The sequence below is a fragment of the Kogia breviceps genome, chromosome 13, assembly GCF_026419965.1.
Source record: "Kogia breviceps isolate mKogBre1 chromosome 13, mKogBre1 haplotype 1, whole genome shotgun sequence".
NCBI lineage: Eukaryota > Metazoa > Chordata > Mammalia > Artiodactyla > Physeteridae > Kogia > Kogia breviceps.
The window spans coordinates 10,421,007-10,444,756 of NC_081322.1; the positions used below are offsets into that span (position 1 = coordinate 10,421,007).

At 41.2% G+C, this 23,750-nt stretch overlaps 1 long non-coding RNA gene across 5 annotated transcripts in view; it reads left to right on the forward strand.

The window, feature by feature from the left end:
* Positions 1-13,864: 13,864 nt before the first annotated feature.
* LOC131768223 (uncharacterized) overlaps positions 13,865-23,750 on the forward strand; it is a 78,563-nt gene continuing 68,677 nt past the window's right edge. For all 5 annotated transcript variants that reach the window (XR_010836201.1, XR_010836200.1, XR_010836199.1 and 2 more), the window contains exon 1: positions 13,865-13,962. This is a non-coding gene — a long non-coding RNA (uncharacterized lncRNA). The remainder of the gene's footprint in view (positions 13,963-23,750) is intronic.

The window sequence follows — 23,750 nt, forward strand, 5'->3', positions numbered from 1 at the left end:
TCTTCTTGTCAATATTTTTTAAAATAGTAGGAAAAATGTTCTAACTCATTTTACAAAGCCAGGATGACCTTTATAGCAAAACCTAAAAATGCTTAGTATAGACGCAAAAGTTTGATAAAAGATTAGCATACTTAATTCAGATTATATTTTAAAACCCTGAATATTTGAGGATTGTCCTAGGAATGTATGAATATAATTCCGAATGAATAGATCACATCAATAGGTTGCAAAATAAACATCGCAATAGATCTGGAAAATAATTTGATAAAATTTAATGAACTCTTTTGGGTTTTGAAACTTGCTTAATAAGGTCAGAATAAAGTGATAATTCATAGACATAATAAAGAATAATTATCTTTAACATACAGCCAACACCATATTTTATAATAACACAACAGGTGGAATCATAAACAAGTCAAGAATATCTATTATTACCACCATCTTTCCAACTGTTCTAGAAATGATAGCCTAAACAAACAAAAAGCATAAACATAAGGCATATTTGTCAATTTTAAAAAATTGAGGAACAGATACATTTATTTACAGGTAATATTATTACCTAAGTAATCTAAGGGAATCAGCTGAAAAAAGTATTGGATCTAATAACATACTTCAGTAAAGTGATTAAATGCAAAATAAATATACAAAACCAATCATATTTCTTGGGTTAATAATATACAATCAAAATATAAAGAAAAATATCTTGTTCACAATAATAACCAAATATCATAATACACAATTACAAAAAATAATCTTCAAAAAAGAATTGTATAGGACCTGTATAGTGAAAATTACAAGAGGGTATGAAAAGAATAAAAAGACTTTCATAATAGAAGAGCACACCTTGTGACTGAATGGGGAGAAAATATGTTTAATATAATCCATCAAAATTTCAATAAACACTCTTGGAGTACCAGTCAGAAAGAGTATCTTTTCAGAGTAGTTCCAAGTTTATCAGAAATAAGAGGGAGAAACTAAAAATAGAGTTTAATGGAGAACGTTTGTCCCACTAGATTGTAGTGGGAAGTGAAAATAAGTATAACAATGGAATTAAATATCAATAGACAGACAACCAGCCAACTCTAGTGGATTAAAAAATAAAATAATGACAAGAATAAAAAAACCCTGTGTGAGATAAGGGTGACATCATAAGTTCGTGAAGACATTAAAGAGGATTCATTGAGTGTGACAATTATTTAACAAACTGAAATAAAATAAAGTTAGGTTCTCACTTTGAACCATAAAACAAAATAAACTGTAGACTGATTAAATATTTTAATGTAAAAAACTGAAGAAACGCACAAATCTAGAAGAAAATGTGGGCACTTACCAGATCTCAGGATGGGAAAGTGTTTTCTAACTAGTAAAAGCACTGAAAAAAAATCATATAAAAAGTAGTATACATTTGATTATGGAGAATAAAATTAGAAATTTCCCTACAATAAGAAAGAGCATCAAAAACTGAAATGAAACCTCCGACATCATGAAAAAAATAAACATAATTTTAAAAGCACACAACTGGGAAAAATACTTGACACAAATGTATATCCAGAAGTTTAATATAGTTAACATAGAAAGAGCTCATGTTAACCTTAAAAACTTTAAAAAATTGGCAAAGACTGTAAAGTATCTACTCCAAGAAAGAAAAAAAAGAAGGAAGAGAGGGAGAGGGGAAGAAGAAGAGGGAAGGAAGAAAAGGGAAGGAAAAAAAGAAAAATTAAACATGAGTGAAAAGATTACTCAATTTCAGATACTTTTATTTTAAAGGCTATTTTTTAATTATCAAATAAGTGAAGGTTAATTGTAAAGTCCAGTATTGTTGAATGTGAGAAGAGACATTGGAACAACTGTTCTGGAAAGTAATTTTGATGATCTAAATCAAGAAATAATGTTCTTAGATTTAATAGCTCTACTTTTAGCCATTTGTGTTATAAAAATAATTAGGGAACTTTTGAGGACCTTCATTGATGAATTAACTTGTTTTTAGTTGAATTTAGTGTTAATCATGTGAGATGTCATAAAGTATCCAACATCAGTTGTGAAGGGTGTCACAATTTGTTACTACTAGTCTTAGAAGTACCAAAGTTTAAACAGTGGCTGATGAATTAGAGTCCAGTCATTATCTCTGCAATGTTACTCTTGCTGGTATCACAATACACTGTATGAGTGGGAATTAAAGACAGAGCAATGCCAAAGCCCTGGGAAATTGGCATAAACCAGAGCCTTTCTTAGTTATGGGCACATCAGAACTCACCTGTTTGTGTCACAGAGGAGAAAAAAGCAGAACCACTTAAAGAATTGCGTTAGGTGTGGCCATTTAAAATACACAATAGAAGGCTTCCTTAGTGGCGCAGTGGTTAAGAATCCTCCTGCCAATGCAGGGGGCACAGGTTCGAGCCCTGGTCCAGGAAGATCCCACATGCCGCGGAGCAGCTAAGCCCTCGCGCCACAACTACTGAGCCTGCGCTCTAGAGCTCACGAACCACAACTACTGAGCCCACGTGCCACAACTACTGAAGCCCGCGCACCTAGAGCCCGTGCTCCACAACAGGGGAAGCCACCGCGGTGAGAAGCCCACGCACCGCAACGAAGAGTAGCCCCCGCTCGCTGCAACTAGAGAAAACCCGCGTGCAGCAACGAAGGCCCAACGCAGCCAAAAATTAATTAATTAAATTTATTTTTTAAAATAAATTAATTTAAAAAAATACACAATAGGGCTTCCCTGGTGGCGCAGTGGTTGAGAATCCGCCTGCCGATGCAGGAGACACGGGTTCGTGCCCTGGTCCGGGAAGATCCCACATGCCGCGGAGCAACTAAGCCCGTGAGCCATGGCCGCTAGGCCTGCGTGTCCGGAGCCTGTGCTCCGCAACGGGAGAGGCCACAACAGTGAGAGGCCCGCATACCGCAAAAAAAAAATAAAAAAAAATAAATAAATAAAAATACACAATAGAGACACCATAACCTTGTTTGGAAGAAGTTTGGTGAGGTGTGTGACTGGTCAGTCCATGTTGGAAGCAGAGGCAGCCTTGGGCACGGTGACCTCCGTTTCACGGAAGAACCAGAAGGAAGTTGTCCTGTGTTAGAAGCGGTGGCTTCTGGGATATCTTTTCTTTTTACACTTTCCTGAATCTTCCAACTTTGAAATAGTGAGCAGGTATTATTTTTATGAGCAGGAAGAAATTATTGTTAACAAACAATATTGTAAAATAAAGAAGTACATTTACAAAGTAATCCTGTAATCCTCTTTCCCTCCTGATCCCTACACCAATTAAAATGTATAACACATATTTACAGAACAGGATTTATGCCTTTCTAATTAACCTCCTAGAATCAATTCTATCCCGTACTAGAAAGAGAGCCTCTGACAGCATGAAGTAACTTGATCTTCAACACGTCTTCATCTAACCTGCCAAAGACAATTTTGTGGCTCTTGAAGCATAAACATTTAATTAAAAACTAAACCAAAATATAATCATGACATATCACTTCACCCCGTGTGAAAACATACCCTGTTCTTTGAGGAAAGGTGTAAGTAGTAAAGAACAGATGGGTATACTTTAGCTAACACTCTTCATTCTTATTTACAGGGAACCAAGTTAATGCCCTCTCTAGGGAGAAAAATTAAAAAAGCACACAGTGACCTTCACTGGACTTCATGCTCTAACCAGCTAAAAGCATATTTTTAAATGCCCTAAAAGAAATGTTTCAGGGTTGTGGGGTTAACACAATACAAAGTGTGGCCACATTTCCTGTTATTGTTGTTGTTTTCTTAACCCAAGAATCTTCCTAGGAAAATACAAATCTCGCGTTGGGATGGCGGGGAGGAAGGCTTCTGCCCTGCATCCTCGGATATGGTCCCAGAACTGCCTTCCTAATAACTCACGGTTCTGAAGGGCACATAAAACATCGTCAGAGTGTATTTTGTGTTTTCATTTATTTCTTGGGAGAAGAGCAATCATTATTAATGTATGTTCTTGACATATCATTGGATTCCCATTCCCAACTGTTTTGAATTACTACCTAAAATATTCTTTTGAGGAATGTTTAAAAACAAACAAACAAAAAAGCCTTTCTCAACTAACTTGCTGGAACACATTTGTTTTTCCTCAGCTAGATCATTTCAATTCTGCTTTCCCAAACCCTGTAAAAAGCTACCCTAGGATCCTTAATTTTTAAATATTATAGTATAACACAAAAATGAACTGGAAATATTTCTACTTTTGACTCTGGGGGAAGGAAAATATCACTTCTATTTTCCATTGCTTGAAAGAAAACATATAAACAAGGATTGTTTTCTTTTTTAAAGTTTTTAAGTTGATGGTGCCATTTTGTTCCTATGTAAATAAAAAGGAGTCCAAAGCAGGATCTCTCAGGCTGTGCACTGGTGACATTTTGGGCTGATCTTTTATGGGGGATGAGGGGGGTGTCCCGTAGGTACACTGTAGCAAGTATGGCAGCATCCCGGGCCTTTAACCAGTAGATGGCAGTAACACCTCCCCGAGTTGTAACCACCATAAATGTCTGCAGACATTGCCAAAGTCCCTTGGGGCGGCAAAGTCTTCCTTGGTTGAGAATTCTGCTGTAAATTGTATCACCCACAGAGAGCTGTATTACCTATCTTCTTTATATACCACAAAATCTTCAACAAGTGAAAATTCCTGTCTTTCAAATGTTGGGACTACTTGCTACTCTGTATTTTGTTATCCTTAAATATTCTACCTAAAGTGAATAAGCAAGTAAGATTTTCCATATCCTTCAAAGCAGAGCAGCTGACCAAAAAACTGAAATTTAGATTTTAGAGGTAACTGTCGCACTGAAAATTCGTTTCACTTCTCTTTATATTATTTCCTTGTTTTGACTTGGTCATAAAAGTCATCTAAATAATGAATATTCAAACAGTTGTTTCAAAAGTCCAAATAAAGAGATTTTTCAATAAGAAGATGATAATTTAAGAGAATTCATATAACACATACTTTTTTTTTTTTTTTTTTTTTTGCGGTATGCGGGCCTCTCACTGTTGTGGCCTCTCCCGTTGCGGAGCACAGGCTCCGGACGCGCAGGCTCAGCGGCCATGGCTCACGGACCCAGCAGCTCTGCGGCACGTGGGATCTTCCCGGACCGGGGCACGAACCCGTGTCTCCTGCGTCGGCAGGCGGATTCTCAACCACTGCGCCACCCGGGGAGGCCCAACACATACTTTTTTATTCATAAACTTTATAACTAATGTAGCAGTGGAAAAGTGAGAGTTTCTGTATCAGTGACATACCTTTTAATGAGATTTTTAGGATTTTAATTGAAACATGTTTATTGGAAAATTTTCAGAAAATACAGAAAAGTATGTATATCACTATAATCCAACATAACAGGATCACGTACGTGTTCATCATTCTAGATTGCATTTTACGCATATAAATATATCCTATACTGTATCCTTAACAGATTGCAATTTATATCCCCCTCTGTAAATTAAACACAATGTTTACTTGATGTTAAGGGCAAAATTTGCATGATAAATATACTCAGCTTTCAAAGCACACAATGTTGGATTACCTACTTTCAGCAATAATCTCCCCATGCTACAACTTTCCTTTCTGTTTCTCTACCCCATAGGCTTTAGCAGTAGTAAGTCGGAAGTGGGCCCTCAGATACAATTAGAGCTTGTCTTTTTTTTTCATTCTATTCTATGCGTCATCTAGATACAGATGTCCAAAGCCCTGCCAATTTTTCTGAAAATTCTGGGGGAAGAAAAAGAGAGTCTTACATTTTCATGGTCACCTCTTATCTTCCTTTGCTCTACGCGGATCCACTGAAACAAAACAAACAAGTTACAACAACAATAACAAAGCTGTTTATGTGTTTAGAAGATGTCACTGAACATTTACCCTTTAACCGTAGATATCCTGTCCCTGGAGGACAGAAGGGACCTGGGTCCCCCAGTTTTGAAATCTTCAGGAACTCTTTCATCTTTTGTTCACAGCATCTCCCTGGTTCTCTGCACCCTTTCTTTTCTCCCAGGAGCAAGGAAAATTCCCGTTTGCTACACAGGGTTCTTTACCCACGGCCCTGGCTTCCTGTGACCCTCCAGGTCTTGTGAGTGCTTGTGATTAATTAGGAGGCCTGGGCACTGGGGCCATAGATCCAACCTTATCTGTCTCTCCTCTCCATTCTCCATAAAGTGGGAGATGCCAAGAAGAACATTAGCGACTCTGATGGTATTGGACCCTTAAGGATTCGCTCTTTCATGGTCCCTCACATTAAAATTCTTCTGGATTAAAAAAAAAAAGAACATTGGTGACCCACATAATGGTCTGCAGAGCATGTTCAAACAAATTGGCCTCTTCCACTCTCAAAACAATACAGGGAAAGAGATACAGCATCTATTATTATGATCATCCTCTGTATAGGTCCAGAGGAATTAGTGGCCTCATTGAGACCCATGGAAATAGCAGAGCTCAAAAATGTCTTTGGGGGCTTCCCTGGTGGCACAGTGGTTGAGAGTCCACCAGCCGATGCAGGGGACACGGGTTCGTGCCCCGGTCCGGGAAGATCCCACGTGCCGCAGAGCTGCTGGGTCCGTGAGTCATGGCCGCTGAGCCTGCGCGTCCGGAGCCTGTGCTCCAAAACGGGAGAGGCCACAACAGTGAGAGGCCCGCGTACTGCAAAAAAAAAATGTCTTTGAACCCAAATACTACACCAAGCTGTCTTCTCCTCATCTGGAGGGAAAGTTATGAGGATTTAATGACATTACATATGTGAAGCTTCTTTCCAAATGGAAAAAAAAAAAAAAAGAAAATTCAACCTTCACTTTCAGCCAATTTTGTATTTATTTTCAGACAACTTTCGAAAGATGCCACCGACAAAGACAATGCTTTCGTTAGAGGTCAGGTAGTTTCCACAAATATTCTCTCCAAATGGCACAGCACATTATAAAATAAAAGTTTACGTATTAGAATTTAAAAGCATTACACTGACAGTAATTTTTACTCCCATCATGATTCTTTCTTTCTTTTTTTTTTTTTTTGCGGTATGCGGGCCTCTCACTGTTGTGGCCTCTCCCGTTGCGGAGCACAGGCTCCGGACGCGCAGGCTCAGCGGCCACGACTCACGGGCCCAGCCGCTCCGCGGCATGTGGGATCTTCCCGGACCAGGGCACGAACCCGTGTCTCCTGCATCGGCAGGCGGATTCTCAACCACTGCGCCACCAGGGAAGCCCCATCATGATTCTTTAATGTTTTCTGAACTTGCTTTTTAGATTTATCCTGCTCCTTATCAACTGGCAGATGATCCAAATATTTGGTGATCCAAACATTTATTCAGCTTAGTCCCTCACACACACACACACACACACACATTTTCTTCCTCTATGGTTTCTGGTAATGATTTTTTTTCTTGCCTTTGAATATTTACAATGCAGACTGCCAGTCCAGCAGATTGATTTCCTCTTATCCAAGATGAACTGATTCTAAGAGACCCCCCCGGAGCATCTCACAATGGCTCTGATATTCTCCTTCACTGGCACAGAAAATTAGCAATGAATTATATCTGAAAACTCTGGAACCCCCCCCAAACTCAGAAACGTCAATTCCTCAATTATTCTATGTTCCAGATTTCGAATTCCTTCTGTAACTTTCCACGGAATCTTCTGCATAATTTTCATTCATTTCTCAAGCTACGGAGCTCACAATTGAACACATTTTCTATTGAGTCTTCCTGTGTGCTGAGTCAAATGGTTTCAAACGATGCAATTACTTCATCAAAAAACAAACAGGCATTTAACAACTCCCTCCCGTACCCAGTCTGTGGGCTCCAGAGGCACAGTTGTTCTCAAACACGCAAAAAGATAATCTGCTACATTATGAATCGCTTGTGAAGGAAACATAGTATGTTTTCATGATGTATCCATTATATTTGCTTTCTTAAAACTACCGTATATTAATACATTCCTGATTAATGCTTGTATTTAAGCACCCTGGGCTCCTAAACCCGGTATTTATCCTACCCTAAGTACTTTACAACTGTGGTTTCCCAACATATATTGATTCCCTCCATTTATTTTTTAATAAATTTCATGCTAAGCCTTTTCTGCAACATTGAAAATTTTCATTTAAAAAAATGGTACAAATGAACTTATTTACAAAACAGAAATAGAGTCACAGATGTAGAAAACAAGCTTATGGGTACCAAAAGGGAAAGGGAGGCATAAATTAGGAGTTTGGGATAAACATATACACACTACTGTGTATAAAATAATCAACAAGGACCTGCTGTTTAGCACAGGGAACTCTACTCAATACTCTGTAATGACCTATATAGGAAAAGAATCTAAAAATGAGTGGATATATGTGTATGTATAACTGATTCATTTTGTTGTACACCTGGAGCTAACACAACATTGTAAATCAACTCTACTCCAATAAAAATTTTTTTTTTTTTAAAGAAACACTATTCACACTTTAAAAAAAATCAAATAAGACAATATTCCTCCTCACAACCAACTGTTACACCGCCCAAAAGAAAAAGTCTTTCAAGCATGTCTGCTTTTGGTAAACAGAATAAAAACCTTATTTGAAAAAAATATGAAATTTAAAGAATGAAATAATATATGTATTATTTGTCTTTTATGTCTTTCTGTGTGCTTGACCCTTGGTTGTATAAAATTAGATTTTAGTTCCTTTACTCTATCAAGTCCTTTCCTCAATACCTCTTGGATAATTCCATTCTTATTTTAAGTTTTGTTTCTTGTAATTTAGAAATATCTACTAACACTGCTGTTTCTCGTCCAGTAAATTTTAGTCAGTTTCTTGATACCCATCTGGGGAAAATAAGGCTGTTAAAGCATTTACCCATCTACCCATCTACCCACTTTTTTTCCCTTCTCTCATCTTCTACCTCCTGTCAGCAAGCTGTACATTTATTTTGTCACGGTTGTAAAGTACACTTAATTATGCGAGCTAATAAAAGTGTTTTTATATTTAAGTCAGGCTGAGTTGCGTTTTCTTCATTGAGCGCCTCCTACGTGTCGACCTGCTGGGCAGGAAAGAGGGTGCTACCATCGACTTTGTGTAAATCAGTCGATTTCAAAAGGATGTGTGTCCTTTAACCTGCAAGTTAGAGTTAATTAAAATATAGCTCATGAAACAAAACAAAGTGATAAGATGAAGTTCTGCAATGGTTCTAAGACAATATCTTACTAGGGAAACCTTTTGAAAATAAAACCGTCATAGAATATTATTGGAAAACAAGGGGATGCCTTGTTTATTTTCTAAAAGAAACTACAAAAATTGAAGGAAATAGGTGTATACTAATCTTAGTGGAAAGGTTTATTGCATTTGAAACGTATTCTAAGGGTTATTGTCTTAAGCATAAAGGCTACTGATGGGTAACACGGGAAGTGACCATGATTTGAGCATAATTTATAATATGCGCTTCAGTTTATATTTAAGTCAAATATTCTATTTTTTAATTAAACCCTTGATTTTGCAGAAAACATCCATAAATGGGTGATTCCTATAACTTTAACTTTTAAAGTGTAATAAATTTTTCCTGTCTTGTCCCGCTATATTTTTCTGCCTCTCTGAAAAAGGTTTTGAGATGTGATACCTGGTGAGTCAGATTCTGCTTCCTCTGTGAAGGGACCACAGAATCTCCTTGTCCTCACCACACATTCTGCTTAACTGAGGTCAACTCATGAGACCCAGGGTTTCTGTGGGGCTCAAAACATGTTATAATGCATTTATATTTCACCTCATTTCGGAAAGTATTTTAGATAGCTTAAATAAAACACATATATACAAACATAAGCTATTAATGTACAGGGTGAAAAATAATGTAAATTTTTTTTTTTTTTTTTTTTTTTTTTTTTTTTTTTTTGCGGTATGCGGGGCTCTCACTGTTGTGGCCTCTCCCGTTGAGGAGCACAGGCTCCGGACGCACAGGCTCAGCGGCCATGGCTCACGGGCCCAGCCGCTCCGCGGCACGTGGGATCTTCCGGGACCGGGTCACGAACCCGTGTCCCCCGCATTGGCAGGCGGATTCTCAACCACTGCGCCACCAGGGAAGCCCAAGACAAGGTAAATATTATGTTTATAAAAGAAAAACCACAATGAAGTAGGCCATAATACTTTCCTAAATTGAGCTGTAAATTTAGTTCAGAGCATCCTGGTGGCTCAGATAAGAAGGAGAAGTTTAAAAGATTTAATTCAGAGGAAAAAAAATCTCTCCTAATACTAAACTCTAAAAAAAATTTCCTTAGGGACTGAGGCCCAACATAAAACGGGGAGGGAAGTCTAGGTTGCCCATCACCAGTGTTTTCTGGAATTTTCTCTCTGTTCCTCCATATGTTTATAGAAGATCCTTGCCGTAAATGTATCGCACAACAAGGAAACGCATCAGGGTCAGGTTCAAGAAATAAGAAAAATGTAAGTTTTGTAAAAAGGGAGTTAAAGGCATCTGATGTTGTGGTTCACAAAAGGATGGTGGTCCCCCCATCTGTGTCCAAAATAGAAAGGAAAATGAGCAAATTATTTTTCTATTCTCTCTCTATAGATGTTATTTCACCATTCCTAATAACAACATTTTCAAACCAGTTAATGCGATTCAGTGAATTGAACAGAAGTCACGTGGGAATCTGATTTGTCCAAGACACACAGAAATCCAGAGGCAAATCAATGATCAGAATCCAGAAGGCGGGAATCTGGTTTTCTGTTATACTCATTGATGGAACGATATTAAGATGACAGTATCTTAAATGTGAAAATCCAGAGAAAATAATATTGTCATTGGTCAGATTACCACTGACCATGCGATGCAACTTATAAAAGACCTAATGTCTGTGTATTAAAAAAATTATCTTTACAAATGTTAAATGACCCCCCAAAGTCACAGCTTCTCTAGTAAACATTTAAATATGTGTTAAACCAGATAGCTGTCTAAATCAGTGACAGCTCTCCTGTTCTATATTGGACAACTGACTGAGGAAAATTTTCTAAACATTAGTGAATGAAATATTACCATGGTAGAGTCATGAATATTATGTAGAGAATTGATAAAATACTCATTCCCTGTAATAGATTGCTATTACCAAATACTGGTTTTGAGTTACACTTACTATGTCAAGCCTATTGGACTCATATTCATCAATTCTTCCATGATTTTCAATCAGAAAATTAAATCTGTGCAGTTAATTAGTTGAAAATAACAACTGCTGGTTCAATTAAATATAGCAAATTTCGCATCGTAGTGTTACCATATGTACATTTGTTTGAAGTAATAATTAAACTTCTGTACTAGACTGCATATTTTGGAACAAAGTAAACAAATTACATTATGACACATGGAAATATCTCTAAAAATACGCATTTGATTTCCTCTTTGAAAATTTAGCAAAAATGCCTTAAGTGAATCCCTAATAAATGCCTGAAAAGTTATCTGATTTATATGGGTATAAATTTGACCCAGCCATGTATTGAATAAAATTATGCACACTGGCAGTTATAGGATACATTAAAATTTTCTCCTAACACCTTCTCCATGAAAAAAGAGAGAAGAAAAGAAAGAAAGAAAGAAAGAAAGAAAGAAAGAAAGAAAGAAAGAAAGAAAGAAAAGAAGGAAGGAAGGAAGGGAAGGAGGAATAACACTGGAAGTAATACTTTGTTCTACAATCAAGAGGCAGGAATTTCATTCACATCCAGTTTAAAGGAAAACTGATGGGTTTAAAAGAATAGATATATGTATATGTATAACTAACTGAATCACTTTGTTGTACACCTGAAACTATCACAACATTGTTAATCAACTACACCCCAATATAAAATAAAAAGTTTAAAAAAACCTGTTGGGATCAAAAAATATTTCGATTGAAAAAATGTGTCAGAGAAAATATTAATAGACTGCTATCGGGCAAGTACCTTGACACTTGCTTGTAGAAAAGCAGAGGAGACTAGCACATTTAAGGCTGCCATGCACTTGGTACAACATCCTACAGAAAACACATTTGTTGACAAAATGCTACCTTCGTTGGATCTCGCAGCCTCTCCATGAGGCAGGCAGTGTCCAGAATACTGACCGTTCATAACAGAGTTAGTCATTAAGAGATTTGCTCAGGGTCAATCCAGAAGCTGAATCATCTAACAGTCTTAGTCTTGGGTCTATGCTATCCCTCGAAGCTAAAAAGGTATGGTAAGATGCAATCATAAAAGCAAGATGGTAACATAAGCCATTCTTTACCAGTTTGATCTCTCTCTCTCTCCTCTCCAACTATCTCTTTCTTCTTTTGGTTCATGGCACATATCATCATTAAAAATAGAAATCTGGTCACCAAAATAATTTATGCAGAAGGAACAGGTCACATCTGTACAAAAATGTTTAGATGCAAAGTTTATTGCCAGAAGAAATAAAATGAACATGACAGCTATTTGAAGTACAAATAAATGTGATTCGATTTTAACATTGGCAAATATGTGTTACCGGCACTGTTTTCATCATGTGTGGTACACTTTCAGTAAAGAGCTCAATAAAGTTTACAAACATTATATGACCAACAACAAATGGGTAATCTTATTCACAGCAAATAAACAACAATACAGTGCCTATTATTTGCAAGGTTTTATGATTACCAGCTCCAGTCTTTTGTAAACCGTGGTTTACTCACGTCTCTCCTGTTCCTCTGTGTTAATATTATATATATATATATATATATATATATATATATATACATACACATATAATCTCCTCAGCCATATCATTTAACCTCCATTGAAGATAGTGTGACTTACATAAATAAAGCTCACAGTAAAGACGACTTGCATACAAAACTCCTATTTTTCATTGCAATTTTCTTTTAGAAAGGAAAAAGAGCTGGCAGTGCCATGAGCGCGTGCGTTTTGGAGCAGGATAGAAAATGACGCCCCGCTGCAGATCCCTGGCGTCCTGGCAATTTTATTAAGGGCACAAACAAGAGCTCAGGACTGCGATGCAGCACCTCGAGCGAAGCCCGGAGGGCCCCTTAGAGCAAAGCCCTAAAGGGAAGAAAAGGCCTGAACTTGGACAGTCACCGGCTGCAGCGTGTTTGTGCAGCTTTCTCTCCTGCGTAAACTTTCGCCAGAAAACGAGTGTAAGTTCGGGGTGGGAAGTCAGATGACCTACAAGGAGGGGCGTCTAGCGTCCCCACTTTCGTCTACACCTTATATTACAGAACAGTCCTGTAGTGCCCCAACAGATCCGCGCTTGGCTGCTCCGCCTGGCCGGACCCACTCGCTCCGGACGCGGTTCGGTCCCCCAGCTGCGCTCGGAGCGCTAGGCTCCCGGGGATCAGGGCGGGTGTGTTGCCGGAGTCGCCTTCTATTGGCTCCCCTCCGGGGACGGGCCGCGCTTCCCGGCACGCGATTGGGCAAAACCGCCCACTGCAGGCCGCGCTCATTGGAGGGAGCGGTCTGGGGGCGGGGTAGGGGCGGGGCGGGCCCGGGTCCTGACAGAGCGCGCCGGCGGCGGAGCCGAGCGGAGCGGGCGCCCGACCCGGGTTGCGGCCGGCGCGGGCGGCGCGGCCGGCGCGGGCGTCGCAGGAGGCGGAGGGCCGGGCGCCGCGGGGCCTGAGGGGGCCCGTGTCGGCGTGGGGGGCGGCCGCTCCCGGGCAGTGCCGGCTCCCACGGGGCGGCCGCTCCGGGACGGCGTCTGTCAGCGCTCCTCGTCCTCCTCGGCGGGGCCGCACACCCGGCGCCGCGGCCCGTCAGCTGTCAGGGGGCGGCGGGCTGCGCGGGACACAAAGAACGCGCGGGCGGCCGGTGCGGGACGACTGCGCCTCCCAGCCGCGCCCGCCCGCCAACCGGTCCCTACCCGACGGCTCCGCCGCCCCGCGCCCGCCCGGGAGCTCGTCGTCCGCGGCCGCGGGGCCGGGAAAAGTTTGCGGCGCGTCCGCTGGGGGCCCGACCAGCGGGGACTCCGGGGCGCGTCGTCGGCGGGACCGCGGTGAGTTGGCTTCGGGCCGCGGGGGCCGGGAGGGGGCGAGGAAGGGGTGGGGGGCGGGGGCCGCGCCCGGGGGATCGCGGGGCGGGGGTCCGGGGCCCGGGCGGAGTGGAAGGTGGCGCCCCCGCCCGGGAAGGGCAGGCCCGACCCGGGACGAGCGACTTCGCACCCGCATCCCCTGCAGGGGCTGCAGCTGCGCGACTATCGCGCCCTCCCGATTCCGAACCGGGCTCGGTTCGCGGTTCTTCCTGGGCCTCAGCGCGCGGGGCCAGATCACGAAGCGCCGGGCGGGGACCTTGAGGTGCGTCCGGAGCCACCCTTCAGCCCCCCGAGAAGGAACTTGTCAGCCGCATGTTTTCAGACATGCATATGTGAAGGTCGCTCTCAGTGAAAAATCCATTACCCATCACTTCTATTTAAAGCGCCTTACGACTTGGCCAGCTTTGGCGGCACCACTAGAAGTTGTAGGGCCAAGCTGGGTACAGAGCCAGGCTCAAGATGAAGTGGCAGGTGCCCCAGCAGCCCCTTCATGCCCTCCGGACTCAGTTTAGGGGGAAGCCAGGGCTTCGGTTATACATGGGAGAGAGTAAACAGGACAGCTGCTTTGTGTTGTTTTCGTGTATTGCTTCTTCTTTCTGCTGAAAACTTCCTTGTGGGGTCCCAGGGGGAGCGAATTCTAGTTTTTGACATAGAAGGAAAAGAAATTGTCACTTACAACCAAAGTAAATCTTAAATTAATGTAAATCTTCCTTACAGGAACAGTAACACACAATGCAAGTACATCTTGATCTAATTTTAATGAAGGATTGAAAATAGCTGCTGTGTTCAGTATCACTGACGCCAAAACGGCTCACTTACATAATCTTCTTTGTTAGAATGTGTTAGTGGCATGTATAATTTTGATAAATGATTAATGTTAAAGGTTTGGTCTGGCAATGGTATTGAAATAACGTCTTGACCGGTTGTGTTGCAATACAGTGCAGTGTGAACTTTCGGTTATCTTGATAACCTGTATTTTTTCCATACAAAGTGAAATCAAACATTTTCCCTAACCAGAATTCTTTCCACTATGAAATGTAGACTTATCAGTACTGAATACAGGAGAAATTATTTTGTTCTCTCAGTGATAAATTCCTCCAGTTTTCTTACCATTCAAGCAGTGCCTTCTAGAGGCCAGGTGCTCTGCTGGACATTTTTTCTGTTCATGGAGTTTATAATAACAAAAGTTGATTTTTAAAAAATGTGAATGCATAAATGCCGATACTCAACAAATATTTGCTGAATAAAATGCCAGGCACTCAGATAAAAACAATTAGAAATTCTTCTTGCCCATCCTTAAAGAAAAGTATTATCGTGCTTTAGGGGAAAGAAAGAAGGTATCAAAGAAAGATCTGGCAGAAAGACTGAGCTTAATTCCAGTATGTAGCCGGAAAGTGTAGAGCTTAAAACAAGGATACAGATTTGGAAAGAGACAAAGAACATCGATAGGGTTTCTAGGAGAAAGATAGCAATATTGATGTAACATAATACATTTTATGACGTAGCTGTCTTTGAAGAACACAAACCTGTGAAAAAGTGTGTTTCTTAAATAATCAGTAGCTGTTTGCCTTGTGACTGAATGTCTAAATGCCCTAATCTTGTCCTTAATATTTCACTTGAGTGCTGTCTGCTTTTTAAACTCATTTTTTAAATAGCATGAAGTAAACCTTTCAGGGCAGTTCAGTTGCATGAAGAAAAGTGTACCTTTTGAAATCACCTAAATCTGCAGTGAGAAAGTCATCTCCAGTCTTACACCAAATAGAAAGTAAGCACTTGGCAATAGCATCTTGCTGAGAGGGTCTTCACTCCAGACAGGTGTGTGTGTGTGTGTGTGTGTGTGTGTCTGTGTGTGTGTGTGTGTGTGTGTGTGTGTGTGTGTTTGTGTGTGTGTAGGTCCTTTGGGGACTGAATCGTGTGTGAGATACTCTGTTTTTCCTAAAGGGCCTGTGTGATAGTTTATTTGGTGACAGCAGGAAAATAAGTCCCCAACATTTGTGTGTGGAAACTTCTGGAAAGCCTAGTTGCCTTATTTAAAAGTGACCACTCCACCCAGAACCTCGCATTGCTATGTGAACAAGCTGTCTTTGTAGAACATGCATCCTCCTGAGAGCAGGTTTGTTGGTTGGGCAGCCCTGTAGGGGGTCAGGGCTGTGTATCAGAGATTGAGATCCTTAGACCCCCGTATCAGGACCTTCTGTAGTTCTTGCAAAACTTCAGACTCCCAGGCACCTTTCAACCCTTGAAGAGCCAGAATGTCTGTGAGCGGAACCTGGCATCTGTATTCTCAACTGGAACCTCCCAGAGAGAGTTTATCACACTAAATTTTGAGGATTAGTGTTAGTTTTCTTGCCAGTGTTTAGTGGTGACTGTTGCTCTTCCCTAGGGACATTGAACCAGCTTGCTCCCTGCCCTGATCACTTCCCCTCCGGCCCCAGGCCTGCTGGCTTCATCTCTCAGTGGGGCCTCGGGGCCACAGAGCCCCCAGGAACTGCTCCTGCGAGCAAACGCACTGCAAGCAGACTTAAGGGTGCCTTGGGACACAAGGCCCTAGAGACCCCTCCCGCTATGGGACCTCCCCCTCCTCCAGCCTGTATGAGATCTGCGGGGGTCCCAGTCCCAGCTGCCTCTTCTTCAACTGTCCAGATAAGGTTTCAAGCAGATAATTGGGGAAGGACCCCAAGGGACAGGAGGCCTGGGAGAGATCAGCGCAAGAATGCCGAGTGGAAAGCGGTCCCCTGGACACAATGTCGCACTCACCGGGGAGACTTTAGTCCCGAGGCTGACAACCCTTTGCCCTCTGTTGTCAAAACTTTCGTCTACAAGCCTGTATCACGGCTCCTGTAACTTCTGTATCCCTAAAATCCCTGGCACGGAAGCCAGGATTTTCACGTTTATTGAAGGAAAAGGGGAAGAGTTTAGGAGGAAGGTTCAAAGCGTAGGCGGAGTCCCTCACACCGGATTCAAATCCTGGCTTTGCCATTTACGACCTAAGTGACCCCGTGAGCTTCGGTTTCCTTACTTGAAAAATGAGGATAATGGTACTTGCCTCCTGGGAGTTGTTTGGGGAATTAGGTAAGATTATAAATTATGTAAGGCGCAAATTAGTGACAGTAATAACTGTCACTCAGTATCTACGCCACATGCGCACCTTTTAATTTATTATGGTAACTTTTCAGAATTCCTTTTTTTAGCCCTGGGGCATCGCTGTAGAGGAGAGGAAGTCAGCACAGAGAAGTGGACACGGAAGGTCACCTGCTGAGTAGTCAGAGTGGGACCCAGGCTGGGACCAGGGAGGGTGATGTGCAGGCCCTGATGCCCGCTCACAGCCTGGCCACTCCGGCGCTGTCTGTTCTTCTGCCCCCTTTTTGTACCACTTTACTGGGCACTTTATATGCTGCTTTGACTCAGTGAGGGAAAACATGGATCACGCGGCTGTCTGCCTCAAAATTGTAACCCTGGCCTCGGATTTTAGTATCAGGGATCCTCAGCCTACAGGGACGTCAGGGTGAAGGCTGTCTCTCCCCTTGGGATCCAGCTTTTGGAATTATTGAAGGAAGAGATTTCTATCTCTGATCCCATAGGAGAAGATCCAGAACACAGCTCCAAGTTTGCCTTTGCAGAGAAGCATATGCTGTCAAGCCATGGGGCCGTGATTAGAGAGGCTCTTGTCCCCTGACTTTTCAAAACATCTTTACTTTCTAGAGCTTTTCAACTTTTCAAAGTGCTTTTTCTCACATCAGCTTACTAGTTCCTAACAACAGCCCTTTAAAATATTATTAATATTACTGGACCCCTAAGAGGCACTTCAGATCTTTCTCTCTCCCCACCTCCATTCCTGTCTTCGTGTCAGTTTTCTAACGTCGAAATCCTTTCATCACTTTTGTCTGTCCTTCCTCTGCCTGTTCCTAAAACAAGGGTCTCCATCCTACTCTACATAGTGGCCTCACTCACAAGGGTGCCTTAGCTCACCCTGCTTCCCTCCTTAGTGATGCCTCCTCTCCAAGGGCAGCATCCTATTCATCTTCAATTTCCAGCTCCCCTGGGAGCCTTCCCAGATCATTCCGATGGTAGCCACAGCTATTTGGTCAGTTATAAACTGGTCTCAAAGTCCTAATGGAGAACAAGTCTATGATAGCTCTGATACAGACAAGAAACACTGGACTAAAAGTAAGACTGGACTTGCCGTCTGGTAAGGAGCCCTGGGAGCTTTATGGTTGCACGTTTCCTGAGCTGTGCATGTGGAGAGGTTTGGGCCAGGTGATGTTGACGATCCCTGCTCATTCTAAGGTTTTGTGACAACTTGGCCTCCTTTACGGGCGTGGGATGGGGGCTTTTACTGAGTTCCTGGATGAAAATGTCAGGAATGGACACTGGATGCCTTCAGGCCTTGTTGTGTCCTGCAGATGCTGAAGTGGGCAATTTTTGAATGCCAGGTAGCTTTGGGGGTAAGCTTTTTAACCACAAGCACTCAGGGAAGGTTAGTGGGCGAAGAATTCGCAGGATGGTCTATTAGGGAGGATAAAGGGTGAGCTCGTTGAGTGACTTCCTCTGATGGAATAAATAGGATAAGCTGTTGGATATGCCTTAGTCTTAACGTTTATGATTTATTTTGCATTTCATCTTCATTGGATAGTGCTGTATAACAGAGTTCGGTTTTCTTTTTAATCCTTTCGTAACTTGAAAAACATTAACATAGTCAAACTCTAGGATAGATGCTGGATGACTTTCTGTAGTAATCTGGTTGGTGACGTGTAAGTCTGCATGTATGTGCATATATCACATGCACATCGCCCGTAAATTAAGAAGGGCACCCCTAAATTGTGAGGTACTGTTATACACTGACCAGACTTAATCTTAGAGTATCTTTTTAAAGTGTGTTGACATTTAATTGACCTTTGAAAGTTCATTCTGTTAATCATACTCAAAGTGCTAAAGCTGTGGTTGACTGCTCTGGTGTTTTTACATTCAGTCGTGCTTAGCATATAAATTCTTCAGCATAATTGCCACTTATTTAGCAAGAGTTTCCTTTCTTCCCTGAAAATGTGAGTTGTGTTTTATTTTTGTATTTTTAAAAAATTTTGCTTCAGGCTTGAGAGTGTCAGAGGTTTGAATTGAAATGTTTTCCTGTCATTGGTTGTATGGGGTGTGACTTCTTAAGATAGGAGTAATGGAAATTTCTTGCTTAGTCGAGGCATACTTTTCCTTCTGGCAGAAGTTAGAACTCTTCGAGGTATAACGCTAAAATTTAGCGATGCTTAACACTGCTACACTACATATTTTTAACATAATAAACTTTGAAAATCTTTCAAGTCCATTTCTGTAGATTAAAACTATCAGTGCTAATACTTTTTATTAAACAAGGATTCAAAGGATTTATTTTTATTGTATTCCCTGAATTGTTCTGAGTAGTATTTTGTTTTATTATAAATGATGTATTTGTTTAAAAAAAGTCAAATATATTTCTTTGCTAAAGCTTAATGTTTTATTACTATCATCAAGAGAACGTCAGCTGAAATGTTCAAACATTTCTGAGTATTAAATTTATGAAATCAGCCTGTGGAAATTTTTAATATTGTTAGCTGTCTTACCGGTTTCTAAATTAATATTTCTAATGATCATGGAAAGGTAGCTACACTTTTTGCTAAGTGTTGATAGAAAAATTAAATCATGGAATTGCCAATTTGGGGTAACTTACCTTTGAGACTGCAGACATTTTTTTTCAAATATTTCTATCTTAAAAGCAATTTTAAATAGGGAAGATCAAATTAAAACCAGAGCTTTTATGTTCATGAGGTAATTTTATACTTTTCAAATATGGAGCTCCATATTTGGAATGCATTTTGTTCCCTGTTTATAATAAGCTTTGGAGTCATTATAACATTTATTCAGTCACACATTACAAGCATGGGAGATAGTCCTGTTCCGTGAAGCTGACCTTATTTCTCATCACTGTCTCCCCTTCCTTCCATGTTGCCCTATCTTTTTTTTTTTTTCTGCCCTTTTCTGTCCTTAGTTTTACAACCTGCAGCTGCCCTTTTCATATCATTATAGCTCCACCTCCAAAAGAAAAAAGTCCTTTTCCTGGAAGCATTTAACTTCAAACTCTATCATTTTTAAGAATATACAATGAAGCCTCTTAAATAATATTATCTAAATAATACATAAAGAGTGCAAATGACTGCAGTGCCGAGTGGTCAGATACAGGATATCCCAGGCTAAGTGTGAACTCTCACACTTCCATTTTGGAACGTGTGGTTTCAACAGATTTAATTCCTTCCTCGCTATCGGAGTGTCTCAGGACCAGGCTGGCAGTGGTTTAACACAGAACTGAAGATAAAGCCTGGTTCCTTGGGCCATCCCTCTTGGTAATCCTCCTGGCCTGGTGACCCATAGTGACAATCAATATATTTGCTCTTCTTTTCTGTTTGAAGTCTGTTTTGTCATCGTGAAGAGCTTTCTGTCCTTTGAATCCAGATATATGTGTTCACAGATAATTTATTTTATTATCATTTTATTTAACCAATTCTTATGTCATACTTTCATGTGCCGGACACTCTTCTAAACACTTTACAAGTATGAGTTTGTGTAGTCCTCTTAACCCTGCAGTTATTATGTACAGTTACAGTCATTATCCTTTTACCATTGAGAAAGCTAAGGCACAGAGTTTTACTGTAGGGCCAGACCTTGAGTTGAGGATGACTCGTAAGTGTAGGCAGAGTGGATAACTTGACAGCAGTGCTAAGAATCAGCAGAAAGCTGTGGCAGAGTTGGGGGAAGATGAGTGTCTGTGGAAAGGATCGGGCACTTAGCTGGTCCCGGCCGCACCAAGGGGAGCACGGCTTCCTTCCTCGATGTCCACCTCTGCCTTGGGCTGTGGAGACAAAGGCCAGGCAGAGAGAGGAGCCACCCCAGGCCTGGGAAGGGGTAGTGCTGTCTGAACAGTCCTCGCCACGGGCCTCAGCCCCCCTCAGCCTGGGGGAGGCCGGGCTAGCTCCCGGGGACGCTCTCATGCTGCAGCACTTCTTTGCCCCACTCCTCCTAGCGTTTCTGGGCCTCCAGCTTCTTTTCCCCCAGAGGCCTCAGCCACTTTCTCAGCTGGAAGTTTGGGTGTTACCGATACTAGTGGAGACATTTTTCCCCGGTCTTAACCCCAGCCCACTTCGTTCTCGCTCTTTGCCCTACTGTGTGTAGTACTTTGAAAACGTTATTCAATGATGTGTGCGGGGGTGGTCGTATGACGTTTCAGGGACTGGTGGTGAGCAAGGAAACTGAAGGACAAAGCTGTCTTTTCTGTAGGAACTGGGGATGCAAGAAGAGGAGAGAACAGCTAAAGTGGGAATGCAGAGGCAGGAGAGAGACAGGGAAAAGAACAGATGCATTGAGGGGAAAAAAGAGGGTGAAGGAATGAAGAAAAAGAATCACTGCTTTGCTTCATACCCACATCCCCTCCCCACCTTCACCAAAACAGAGGCAATTTCACTCCCTTTTGCCTGACCTGAGTTTTGCCAGGGAGTTAATCACAGTGGGAGTGGAAAATTTCTCCTTTTTGCATTTTGAGACTTGGGTGTGCTGCTTTGAGATGCCACTGGGATCTAAGTAATATTTGTTTATACTGGATATTTTTTTCTGTAGCCTCTGTGGATGGGGCTTAGAATACAAACAATACTGTTAGCAGAACTGCAGGTACTCAATTGCTGTGTTTATTTTATTAGTTAAAAAACTGCTGGAGCCCTAAGAGTTCCGAGCATATTTTTTAAATACCAGAGGCAATTTTAAGAAGTGCTTTAGAAAGAAAAAGTAAGAAAAGTTAGGACTTTCAGGCTCTGGAATGCCAACCAATGTGGTAAGTTTTTAAAAAATTCATGTTTTCAAAGACTAAATCAGACTCATCAGTTATTTTTTTTTAAGTGGCTGTACAGTACTCTTCTTGTATATAAATCCCCTTAATAGTTTAGGTAAAATCAAAGTGTGGCTCTTTTGTTCTATAGTATGTAAAACCAAGGTTAATTCTTTTGGGAATCTAGGATTTTTTGGATGCTGTTTAAATCATCTCTAATGACTTGACTTGGTCAGATCATAGGTCTGAAGGTATTTCCTATGGATTTCTGATTGTATTGGGACAGAATCATTGTAATTGTGACACTTCCAGAAAATCCAAAGTATATGGTTAATTTTACCCTTAAACTTTCTGATGCTTCATTTCTGATATGTCCCCTGAAGTCTCTCTTTATCCTGCTCCTTGTAGAAAGGTACACTGTTCAGTAGCATTTATGAAAAACACCTGGTTTAAATAAAAAATGTTAAGCTAATCTAAATGATAAAAGTATTGATTTGAAGAAATTATTTTTAAATAGTTATTCATTTCCTGGATAGAGGGTCCTGGTCTTAACAGGTTTAATTAGATCCCTCTCAGTAAGACAGACTGATTTTTTTTTTTTTTTTTGATCATTGCATGGCAGTAGCATAAATTCTTGAAATAACAAACATTTCAAGAATCACTAATGAATTACCCTTAGGAAGTAGAAAGGGGGGAAGGGAGCTTTTCTCTCTCCTTTGTTCTTTTTTCATTTATCCATTTTTCCCCCACTTGTCCACCTTTCCTATAATCATGGAAATTTTTATTTTTCTCCACAGCTCATCAAATGTTCTCCATTTGTATGTCCTAGATTACGGCCACACCAGGTTTTCTTAGAATTAGGAACCTGAGTCTCCGGAAGGTAATGGAAACCGTCGCACGCTTTCTCAGACTCTCCTCCCCGGAAGCAAGAGGAGCAGGACAGTAGTTAGTTGGTGCTTCTGTGGCTGTTTGGTTGACCTAAGCATTTGCACCTCCATACTTAATACTTACATCCACAAATGGAATTAGGGCCAGTCACATTGTGTTTCCATCATCTGCTATCCCTTGTGGTTTAAATTTAGCACAAACCTGCTGTGAGTAAGTATTAATTAGGTGAATGTAATAGGATGAAATTATAACATGAGCTTTTTAATAACTCATCTTCTTTGAATTCAAGTGTGGTTTTTATCTTGGGAGTTTACAGCTATATTGTTGAAAATCTAGAAAATCCTTCCATGAGCAGCTAAGCCGCTGTTAGCCCAGAACACTGTAAGTCAAACATTAACTTGCAGTAAAACCCTGATGAAAGTGTCTTTGATTTTGAGATGCAGTGAGCTATGTCAGGTGAAGCTGCCCGTTCTCCATATGGAATGGTGAGGAGGCTGGACCCTGAATAGACATTTTTTGTCACCGTGTGCCACAGGTATAAGGTATATGAGCCTCTTCTCTTTTGTGACTTACAGCCCAGTTCCCAGGCCAGATAGTATTGGAGACAATTAAGACCTTCCGTAGAGAGCTTCCTAAGTCAGCTGCTAACTACTGTGTCTGTCAGTGTACTCTCAACCATTTTGTAGTCTGCTATTTTAGAGTGTGTGTGGGTGTGGGAAGTGATGGTGGATGAAGTCAGGGTTATTGGTGCCCCTTTGTACTAAGAAAACTCACACTAGTTAAGGGAAGTCGGCTTCCATGATTTGCATGTGTTCAGTTTTTAAAACATCCTTCCGAGCCTCTCCAAGTCCAGCCCCCACCCCTACCTCATAAATTCAAGCAATGAAGGAATTAGAGTCATAGGGTGTTGGAGCTAGAAGAGTTTTAGGGTCTGACTTACCCTTTCATTACAGTTGAGAAAATGGATATCCAGTGAGGTCAAACGGCATCACGTGACTAGTTTAAAGGCCCAGGAGACATTAGAGGT